We start from the raw sequence: 12,320 nt of genomic DNA on the forward strand, positions 1-12,320 counted from the left end.
CATTTTCTTGATTGTTTCACGTATCGTGTCTTAAACCGGGGTCGAATGTATGCATGGTTATCCATTCAATCAGTATTTTTCAACATTACAAACAGCATCAGTAGTATCTTGCATATTGGCCGACTTTGTCCGTTTAATTTCATTATCACGACCAATTAATGATTGTCGTCAAATAAATCATAGCAAGATGATTTATTTGGTTGGAATTGAATGTTTCGTTGCCTTACTAAAAACATAACGCCTTGCGTCAGCATTAGCCGAAGACATACTTATTTGCATAGAAAAGACCGCCCACTTTTGATGGCATCAGATTCCTTTCAAGAGCAGTTGACCCACATAACCTATGAAGTCCTATAATATAGTCAATATAGTTCTTTGCAAGTGTCAGAGTAAAATAACATGCCTGAAAGGCTTATTTACGGAAAACTGGGTCAATACACGCAATAAAAATATAAGCCCCTTATTTCTCACTCGTGTGACTGCATCACGAACGAGTGATTGTAGAGGCCCTTTTCAACATTATCCATTTCCTCTCCCACCAAGGCAAGTGTAGCCAGCTGCAGCTTTGGTGTATTTGGTTACAGGGTGACTTTTAATGCCTGCGAGTTTGTAGTTCCACAGGATGAAACGTGGTTATCTGAGCGTAACGATGCTATTCTCCTTAGGCAATGTTCAAGGGCGCTAATGAAGCATGGACGTTCTTTAGATACAACTGTACTTTACACAGCTGACAGAGAGCGTGTGCCGCTTTCCATCTAACTTTGAGGAATCCTCTAATGCGATAACATCGTTGCATGATTTTTCTCAAAAATTCAAGAGTATAATAAGAATGATCAAATTTTGTCATATTTTTGAATATCATTGCTTCCTTACTTGTTACAAGGTTTAAGGTTTGGCATGAGTTTTGTAACAAACACACGCCTGACTTAATAGTATGTCACAGGCGGCAGTCATTGCAATCCACAGGAGTTGTATTGAAATGCAAAGAATAAATAAATGCGCTTAGGGTAAGATAGTGTGTAATAATCTGATGGGTACCGATAGCAATCTCATTTTTAATTTCTGACAGAATGCGTCTAAGTCACTGATCTTTGCACACACAAATTGATGCAAATCTTTCCAAAAACACAATTTTTTATGGCCCATTTTTTAAACTCGAGGAGTGCGAAAAATATCACTGACTTTGGTTTCCCTTAATCTTTTTTCTTTGTCTATAGAGTAATTACAGTGATGGCGATTATCCCGAGTTTCAAAAATCAGAAACTGTTAGGGAATTTTTCTTCTTGCCTCAAACTTTGAACGGTAATACTTGATTTTTTTCCAGATAAGGCCGAGAAAAAATGCTTTGTCACTATAACCCAACCCCCTATTTTTAACTGTCTATCATAAACATAAACAGAGAAGTAAAAAAAAGAAAGAAAAACCCATAAAATCACGCATTCATTACCTGGCACTTGAATTGGGCTTGAACGAGGATGTCTTTTATGTTTTCATTCCTTTTATATGTATGGAACGTTTTTTATGGAAATGTTGTGGCCCATGATTGATCGCCCTGAACTCCTGAAATACATACTTAAAATTAAAAAAAAATGGAAAAAAATCCCTGCCGACCTACCTACCCTATTTTGAAAACCACGTTATCGGAACAGCACAATATACTTTTCTAGCCTTAGGTGAGACAACAATTAAGGGTTTTCTCGAGGAAAGTTTTAGTAACAGTTTAAGTCGTTCGCTTTTGAGGTACATACTTCATTAAAGCGTCCCTGTTCCGGAGGTAATGGCGATTAATTCAATAATGACTGTATTTTAAACTACGCACAGGGCGCATTGTTGTCGTTAGTCTATTTATAGACACACTGTACCGTCGTTCAAACAACAATTTTGCGCGTCTACGTGAAGTGTCGAAAGAAAGTAGACTTCATTGTCCCGTGTCGTGACCTGACGATGTACTTTGTGTTTGACTCTTGCCTCCTTAGACGTTTACTGTGTGTATTTAAATACGACCTAAATAGCCTCATAACTATTACTCAGCGACCAGTAGCATCTGGCCGATATCAGGGAACGTCGATCAGACACCTGGAAGTCTTGGAGAGAGTTTGTGTTACATGTATTTATGCCAACTGGTAGAACAAGTACATATGTGACATTTGGGTCAGGTTTTTCAATCAAGTTATGACCCAGTATTGACCTAGCTATCTCTTTACATAGCAATAAGCACATAACAAAAGCGCCCTTTAACGAGCTTTTTGACCCCTAACACCTTACACAGGCTAATTTCGAGGTGCACGCAGAAGGGAAAACGCCAGTTATATACGGTTTGTGAAGGTTATAGAATGAAATACAAATGTCAATCACGTAATTTTATCCGCCGCAAGTCTCAAGTTGCTTCAGAAGCTCAGAACGTTGGCAGTGCTTGGCCATACATTAATAACCCTCTTTTTTGTCGCTTTGACACTTGGTAGTTCTTTTTTGCTCTTTTCGAGTGATCTAGTTCAACACTGCCGAAAATACATGCCATTGGTCAGAGTCAAATACTCAAATCAGCAACAATTATTGAAAGTAGTTGACTGCGACCGGTAAACATTGTCTTGAACGAAGCCTTTGTTTTTGTTCCAGGGTCTCTCAAAGTCGACATAGATTTGAAGGTACTTTAACTTGTGTGTGTGTGCGTACAGACAACAGGGCAACAAGTACAAAAACACATCTACTTAGGGGCACATATTGTTAGAGTACAACATTAAATACTTAAATTTGGCGGTATATGAGAGAGAGAGAGAGAGAGAGAGAGAGAGAGAGAGAGAGAGAGAGAGAGAGAGAGAGAGAGAGAGAGAGAGAGAGAGAGAGAGAGAGACAGAGACAGAGACAGACAGACAGACAGACAGAGAGAGAGACAGACAGACAGACAGACAGACAGACAGACGGTCACCAAGACAGACAGACAGACACAGAGATTGAGACAGGGAGACACAAAGAGACAGATAGGGGAAGATATTGGATGATTCTACCGTGAAAGGCCACTTTAAACTACGATTCTTGCAAAATTTGCAGGGAGGTTAATGAACGTAAACGAGTGCGCACAAGTACTCTGCGTTCAACATTGTCGCTAACAATGGCAAACATAAAATATCAAATGAGTGGTGATTTTAAATTTTGAAAGGGGCAACTACTTGTGGTGGGTCTAAGCTGTATTTAATAGAGTTTGTTTTCAAATTATACTCCTTCAAAGATGGTGAATATAGGAAAGTCGCTAAACTCATATTTGTGCGTATAAACGTCGTGACGTCATGTAGACAAAACACAGTAGTCATGAAATATATTTTAAGATGAACAGTTTAATTTTAACCTTTACACATTTTAGCTCATATGTGTGTTTTTTACCTGGAAATCAATGTTCAAAGACCGTGCACCTAGTAAACTTCAGTGAATTGTTAGTTGCCAGCTCTGTTAGCGGGCTAATGCCACATGAGCATGAAAATGCATCGTTTATTCAAGTTTTTTTCTTTTACCTCCTCGTTCACGAAACGTTTATCTATCAATTAATTGTTTTGTTATCTTACAAACTTAGCTTTCCTTCTGTAATTTTTGTGTTGAAGGCATTTCGTGGAAATAAAAAGGTACTTAAATGCGATATGACATCATATTGTCATATTGAAGCAGGTGTTTCTGATTCAAATGTAGAAATTGACTAGGCTTTGACGCAAGCACATGATAATAGAAAATATAAATTATACTATAACCAAAACGGGATTCGAACTCCACACACTCATGGCAACATCGCCCAGCTGCTAGGCCCCACACAAAACCAGTCGGCCACTGCTTCCAACCCAAAAGAGTTGGTCACAGTAACCGACTTAGATGTTTCAATTCTGTGCGCGACCGAACAACACGGTATGCGTGGAGCAGACGACACACAGACACAGTACACACACACAGTACACACATATATAATAATCGGAAAAGCACGAAGCTTTTTACTGAGCTATCAGACAGACTCGGGGAAAAGAATGTATATTTGCGACAACCCAATATTTTATTGACAATATTATCATATACCCATGCCCATATTGCTACATCCTAGTGACGTTCACCGTAAAATATCAGCCGTGATATTTCACGGTAAACGTCAAGATATGCACCATGAAGGTCATCAGTTTTAGAGTTTTCCCGAACTACATTAGCAGTTTGTTGGTAAACAACGTAAACAACAAAATGGCTGCCGCTCCCCGCCTGCGAAGGGATGTCGCGGATGTAAAAACTTGAAGGGCTTCGAGGAACACGGGTATTTCTGGTTGCAAGATACGGAAATATCACGTTGAGTCTTTAAATGTTTTTCCATGGTATTTTTTGGTAAAGTTCTAGCAAACATTCTGCCGTTCGCAGGGCGCCGGCACTGTGCACGGTCTCCACCGAACAGGTAGTGAGCGCGTGGCGTGACAGCGATGTCGCGCACGTGACGACTGTTGACATGGCAACTCTAAAAGTAAACTAACAAAATGGCGTCCCTCTCCCCGCGAGCTCCGTGCCCTGCGACGATCGAAATCAGGATAGATTTAAAGCTGACCAGTTTTTGATCGGTTACAGTTGTAGCATATTGCACCTTAAAATGTTCCTTCTGTATGACGATTTTTGTATCCCGGTGTCTTTCTTCTTGGGTTTCATTGAGATATGGACGACTTGCAGCCATGTCGCGCGTGATGTTGACATCTTCGTCGTATACTTTATGAATGAAGCCTGTTCACATAAACATTCTAATATTTATGCGCAAGGCGTAATAAAGTAAAGCCTCAAAATTTAAGGTTTTTCGTTCTATTAGTAAAAAATCCCTAAAATTATGGGCATGGGTATATGATAACCTAAAGCAATTGGTATTGAATGGGAATATACCGAGGAAGACATTGGCGAGGAGATACAAAAACAATTCGATAGAATAATTCAGCCTTGTCACAGTAAAAGAAGGCATTTAAACCAAATCATATTGATTTTAGAATCGTGTAATAAACATATTGTTAATGAAACCAATTTTAAAATGTTTGTGATATAACCGTGGTTACGTTGGTATTGACGGTTATGTGGTAGCGTGTCGGGGCCGGCAAGGCTAGTATTCCAATGATGAAGGGATGTAAAGACGACTGGAAACAGCGAGTACAATATAATCTAAGATGCTACTTTATTACACTAAGCTCTAAGCTACGTACATAGTGTGATGGTAAGCTGGAGACTGACTTGAGTACACGTGGGCCAAGAGAGATATACATGCCCTCATGAATAGTAATGACAGCTCATGAATAATAATCACATGACACTACGTCACATTCCTCCCTCCTTATTTTGATGGAGACAGGGAGTCTACATCACTAGTACGGCAAAATAATTAAGAAAATCAGCAAAAATCAAAGTAAAATAATACAATGCTAATACTACTGAATCTAAAGGAAAGTACATGACAAAAAAAAAAACACTACTGACTAAGTCGGGTACAGCAACCTGGGCAAACACCATTACTATAAGGGTTGAAAATTCAACATGCATTTTCCAAAACAGTGTATATCAGGTCACTACAGCCCTTTCACTACATCATTCATGCACCTTCACACACTACCGTACATCCGAGCTCCACATTCGCGACAATGCGTCTGCATTTGTATTTTCGCTGCCCTTTTTGTACTCAATCTTAAATTGATGCTCTTGCAGTATTAAACTCCATCGCAACAACCTACGATTTTTACTACACATTTTGTCTAACCAAACCAACGGATTGTGATCTGTTTGAAATGTAAACTCTCTCCCGTACAAGTAAGGATTCAAAGCTTGCACAGCCCAAACAATGGCTAAACACTCTCTTTCTATAGTTGGGTAATTTCTCTCCCTGGGGAGGAGTTTTTGGCTAATATACTGAACCGGATGTTCCTTTCCCTTGTCATCATACCTATACAAAGTCGCACCAATACCATGGTCAGACGCGTCTATCTGCACCACAAACGGTTTATAATAATCTGGAACAGCTAGAACTGGTGATGATGCTAAATTATCTTTCAGCTTCTGGAAAGCATCAACACAGCTCTGAGTCCATTGAACATTGGCTGGGCTATTTTACATGTCAGCTCAGTCAATGGGGTCGCAATGTCAGAGAAATTTGGGATAAACTTCCTGTAGTATCCTGCTAATCCTAAAATGATCTGACGTCACGCTTTGTCACTGGTGTTGGATAATTGACAACAGCATTAACCTTATCTGCAATAGGTTTTATTTTTCCACTTCCAGCACCGTAACCAATGAAAGAAACTCACTGCCACCAAGATAGCACTTCGTTGGTCTAGCAGTTAGTTTACAACTACGCAACCTCTCAAATATGCTACGCAGGTGTTTAACATGGTCTTCCCATGAATGATCATGTGGACCCAAGTCATCCATATATGCTTTTTCTCTGGGCTGATTAAATGTCTTATCCATTAACCTCTGAAAAGTTGCTGGCGCATTTTTCATCCCAAATGGCATAACAGTAAATTCATACAGTCCAAAAGGAGTGATAAAGGCAGACTTCTCCCGAGCACGTTTGCTCAAGGGAATTTGCCAAATTCCCTTCGTGAGATCGATCGTCGATATATAATTCGATCCGCCGATTTCCTCAATCAATTCGTCTGGTCTAGGCATCGGATATGCGTCAGATACCGTGACCTTATTCAGACCTCTATAGTCAACGCAGAATCGAATTCCGCCCTGTTCTTCTTGATTAAAACAAGAGGCGAGGCATAGGGACTCTTTGATTCAGTGATAATTCCAGCTTTCAGCATTTTCTGCAGTTCCTCTTTAACTGTCTGTTTAGCTGCCTGCGGTAGACGATATGGTTTCTGACAAATTGGCGTTTCGTCAGTAGTTATCACATCGTGTTCTACCTGATCAGTACAACCGGGCACGTCAGTTAAAACGTCACTGTACTCTTGCAGTAAGTGTAACAGTTCCGCACGCTGATCCGCAGTTACCGAATCCGCAATTACTACATCTCTCCAAATCTCTGTGCTCTGATCCTCCGGGGTGTAGTACATAGAGTTTTCTATGTCCTTGTTGCACACAGCATCAACGGTGTCAACAAATACACCGGTTTATTTCTTTCTTCCATGCTCTCAGCATATTGATATGATAAACCCGCTTGGTTTCTATGGCCACCTCGCTCAATTTCGTAATCAACGTTTCGACTTTCCTCACCACAGTGAATGGTCCTTGCCACTGAGCACTCAACTTATGCGTGGAGGAAGGTAAGAGTACAAGTACTTTATCACCGTTCTTAAAAGAACGTTTCCTTGCTCCCCTATCGTACTACCGTTTTTGTCGTGCTTGGGCTTTTTCCATGTTCTTTTTGACAATTTTTCTCATGTCGGCAAGCCTTTCTCGCATCGTTATTACGTATTGCGCCAAATTTTCCTCCTGTGAACTTTTCTCAGTCCACTGATCCTTGATCACAGCGAGTGGTCCTCTTATACTTCGACCATACATTAGCTCGAAAGGTGAGAAACCGGTACTCGCTTGTGGTACTTCTCTATACGCAAAAAGAAGGTACGGCAAATATTGGTCCCACTCCTTTGGGTCTTCCGCTACGAACGTTGTTACATGGCCTTGAACATTCTGTTAAAATGTTCAGTTAATCCATTGCCTCGTACGTGATATGGTGAAGCTCGAATTTTTGAGATCTTCAACTTCGCACACATATCAGTCATAAGGCGTGACATAAATTTTGTACCCTGATCTGTCAAAATTTCACCAGGAAGTCCTATTCGACTAAAAACTTCAATAAATGCTGTCGCAACAGTCTCAGCTTCCTGGTCTGGCATAGCCAAAGCCTCTGGATACCGAGTTGCATAATCCACGATGACTAAAATAAACTTATTTCCTCGTCGAGTTCTTTTCAATGGACCAACAATATCTATTGCGATTAACTCAAACGGTATATTTATAATAGGCATCGAAACAAGAGGCGCTTTCTCAGACGCTCTTCGTCTTGCAGATTTTTGACATGGACTACAAGTTCTGCAGTATTCTGCAACATCCTTGAAAATACCGGGCCAATAATAGTATTGTAGCAGCCTTTGTTTAGTCTTTTCAATACCAAGGTGTCCTGACAGAGGTATATCATGTGACACTCTTGACGATGCATTGCGACATTCCGCCGGTACTACATTTGTCTAACTTCACGCACCTTATGTGAAGAAATCCACTTACGATACAATAATTTCTCATGCCAGAAAAATCTAGTTTGATTTTCTGACGATTGATTTGCATCTGCATGCTCTCGCACCTTTGCAAGAGTAAGATCGGCCGATTGAAGTTCTCTTAACTTATCCTGATCTAATCTTAATATTTCAGCATATTCCTGCTGACATTTTAATCCAGTGGAAATATTCTTGGACACTTTAGAAGTGACATCATCACTTTCCTCGTCATCACTGATGTCACTCAGATCTGATAAAGTCTCATCAAATGGCTCGTCAAGGGCTGATGCATCATGGGAGGTATCATTACACTCACTCTCACTGTTTACATCATCCGCTTTCCAATCGTTTAAATTGTCCTCATCAAGCAATCTAGAGATACCCAGGAATCATCGTGTTCGTCACGTGACCCATTTACCTCTTGGATTTCATTGACCTCGTCTATGTGTTTTGAAGCACTGTTACTTTCATCAGATGATCCTACTTCCTCATCGAAGTCATCATCACTTTCTTCTGCTTCACTGAGAGTCGGCAATTCCTCAACAGGTATTGCTCTCATGCCAGACGCCAATTCATTTTGCTTAACTATAGCCTCGCGCTCGTCCTGCGCTTTCTTTTGACGTCTTGTGACCACTAACGCACGGCGATCCTGCAAGGCAAGCGCGTCCTCACCTAGCAGAACGTCCTTAGGTATACCTTTCCATACCCCCATACGTAAAGGTCCAGTGAAAATTTCACTTTCGATGTGGGCTTTGACAACAGGCGCCTCGTGCACTGTTTCGTCTGCAAAACTAATATTGCAAGTCTCTCCAGGCAAATAGTTAGATTGTTGTACGACCTCTGGCTTTACCAAGGTTTGACAACAACCCGTATCCCTCTGTATACTCACTGGTTTACCGTCTAAACACCCAACGTAAGTATTTCTCCCAAGTAGATAATTATTACCAAATTCAGCCCAAATATCATAGCCTTTGTCATCCTGACTTCTGACATGGCCAACGACCTTTGTCTTTGCTGAACCTGCATTTTTATCAGACTTTTGTTCGGGACAATTTCTTGCCAAATGACCAGTTTTCCCACAAGTATATCACGCAGCTGAGGGCTTTGACTTCTCACCACTTTGAGATGAGTTATCAAACTTCTTTCCCTCACCCTTTTGCTGCTTATTTTTATTGTTAAAACTTTTGAAACCCCGCTTCCGCTCAGTCTGATCGCTAGCAGTGCCAGAATGTGCAGACTTATAAGTCTCACCAAGTTTTACCTACTCCTTATAGTTTTCGGGATCTCTTTCCTTCAAATATGTTTGCATTTGCTTGGGCACGCCTTCAACTAATTGCTCCATTATAAATAGTTCACCTACCCGTTCATATCTTTCTTCACCACTTAAAGATGGAACCCCACTTGTTTCCATCCAGCGGTCAAAAGTATCGGCAACAATATCACCCCACATACAGAATGTCTCCTCATCTGTATGTTTGCAAGCTCTGAATTTAACTCTGTATGACTCTCTGGTGAGCTCATACTTCCTAAGTATAGCAACTTTGACCTTATCATAATCTAGAATATGCCTCCTGGGCCTTACCTACAAGAGTCGGAGCTAATTCTTTGGCCAAATCCGCTTAGGCCAACTGTACGTTCGAGCTAGCCTCTCGAATGTACGCAAATGTGTGTCAACATTGTCACCTTCTTTGAACTGAGGCAGCTTAGCAGTCCAATCATTGAACTCACGATCCGTATCATGCGAATTTGTTTTCGCTTTTACCACTAATTCTTTCATTTTCAAATCGTGTTCGCGCTGTTCCCTTTCTGCCTTTAGTTCAATTTTCTCGCTTTGCTTTTTCCAGCTCATATCTTTGTTTTTCTGCATCTCAGACGCATGCGTTATCTCTCTAAATGCTGCGTGTGATTTGCCTGCTCTTGTTTATACAGATTCAATTTGAGCTGAAGATTTCTTTTTGATGCAACAGATTTTCAGCTAATTCTTTTCCACTTAAACACTTGTTGCGCCATAATCATCAATAGGCTCTTTTTTAATTGTCGGGCCTTGGCTTTCTGTCATACTGGGAAAGCTTACTTCACCCTCCGATACTTCACCCTCCGTATCGGACATACTAGTACTCATTCATTCACCAGCACACGGCTGTAGTAAGAGATATACACTTACTTGGTCACCCCTAGAGTGCAATGGTATCAACCACAGAGTGTGTTGACCCCACCCAGTCAGTGTAAATTTCTTAATTGAATGCAACTGAATGATAGTATTTCCCACGGCTTCTTATCTTTGTTTTTCACTGCTAATGAAAAGATACACAAGTGCACAATCACAGAAATGCAAATTTTCTGTCGTACGATTTACACAGGTACTTAGTTAAGGGGCGTTCACCCCAGAAAAACAACCTATCTTTAGATCATTAAGACTTTGTTTCAATAAGTGTTTATATTAGTACTTACAGTCTTTTGCGTCAACAGGTGTGTCTTCCCGCGTAAACTGAAAGATTAATTAAACACTGAAACTGAAAGATTGTGAAAATTCTCTGCACACAGAAATTTTCAAGAAATTTCAAAGTCATAAAAAAGCAAGTCCGGTTGCTTCATTGACAGTGTCCACAGCAAGGTTCAATTAAGTTCACTTCACACAAAAGTTCTTTTGTCTTCTTTAATTGTCCCCCGTCTTCTGTGAACTTGCTTCTGCTGGCTTATGGTTGAGTTCTCTTCAAGGTTGACACTGCTCACAAAATCCAACTTCTCGTCTCTGGTTTATCAGCTACGTCCACACGGCGATGTCTGCACCAGTATTAAGTTGATCAGCAAATTCAGTTCCACTGAAATATCTCAGGTATCGGAGATTCTGCTATGATAGTATGTCCACATACCAATGCATACATAAAATGACGACAGTTTTCCCCTGCAGATAACTTTCCAAAGTTCCGGCAGGTATTTAACTTGCTGCTTGTAGAAAAGTCAGGTTACAAAAACCCTAGAAGCGTTCGTTCCGAGTCTCTCAGCTTTTAGCAGCACACAGTTATTTGTCAAAGTTCCGAGTGTGTTTTACAAACGGCTTATAGTGTCTTTGAAGTACTCACAGGTTAAGCTTTGTTACAACCAGGTTTCCTCCAAGTCCGTCTTGAGCATGTGAGTTAGAATTCCACCCACTGGCTCCAATGTGATATAACCGTGGTTACGTTGGTATTGACGGTTATGTGGTAGCGTGTCGGGGCCGGCAAGGCTAGTATTCCAATGATGAAGGGATGTAAAGACGACTGGAAACAGCGAGTACAATATAATCTAAGATGCAACTTCATTACACTAAGCTCTAAGCTACGTACATAGTGTGATGGTAAGCTGGAGACTGACTTGAGTACACGTGGGCCAAGAGAGATATACATGCCCTCATGAATAGTAATGACAGCTCATGAATAATACTCACATGACACTACGTCAAAATGTCATTTAGCAAGTTTAAGTTGACTTCTGCTTTCCCTCAGTTGGAATGTAATTGCGAGTCAAACGACCGTCAACACCATGACAGATACAGAACACATGTAAATCATACCATACAAATTCCTTTACAAGAGAAGATTGTCATTGAGTCAAACGTGTCTAGTACTGATGGTTCTGTAACAGAGCGCGTATAAATATTTAAAAAAGGGAAGGCAGCACCTTGACCTGACAAAATACATTGTGTTTGGCCTTTTCTTTATGGTTGAACAGGGGGGTGTTGAAATATGCACAATGACAGAGCCTTAGGGTATTTTATTCAGGACAGTACACTGATGTGTATTGTCGGCTAACCGAACTCTGTTGACAGGCAGGCGTCAACGTTGTGTGAAAAATACATCATAAAATATTACGCATATGCCTCACTTATGTTTTCATTCATTTATCACATCAACATTTCTAACGCCACCGTAACATTACCCTGGGGTCTGAAGGTCCAAAATACAGGGAACTGTTGATTGGGTCTCCACAGCATACACTTGGCTTTCATGCTGAGATTATGGCTCTAATAAAACTTTTACTGCCCGACTTTGCTATTATCTATCGTTATCTGATACACTGGTAAACAGCGTGTATATTTTTAAACGGGGTCAATTTGTGATCCAGGGTGCATAATGT

The sequence above is a fragment of the Ptychodera flava genome (genome assembly GCF_041260155.1).
Source record: "Ptychodera flava strain L36383 chromosome 23 unlocalized genomic scaffold, AS_Pfla_20210202 Scaffold_23__1_contigs__length_28996876_pilon, whole genome shotgun sequence".
NCBI lineage: Eukaryota > Metazoa > Hemichordata > Enteropneusta > Ptychoderidae > Ptychodera > Ptychodera flava.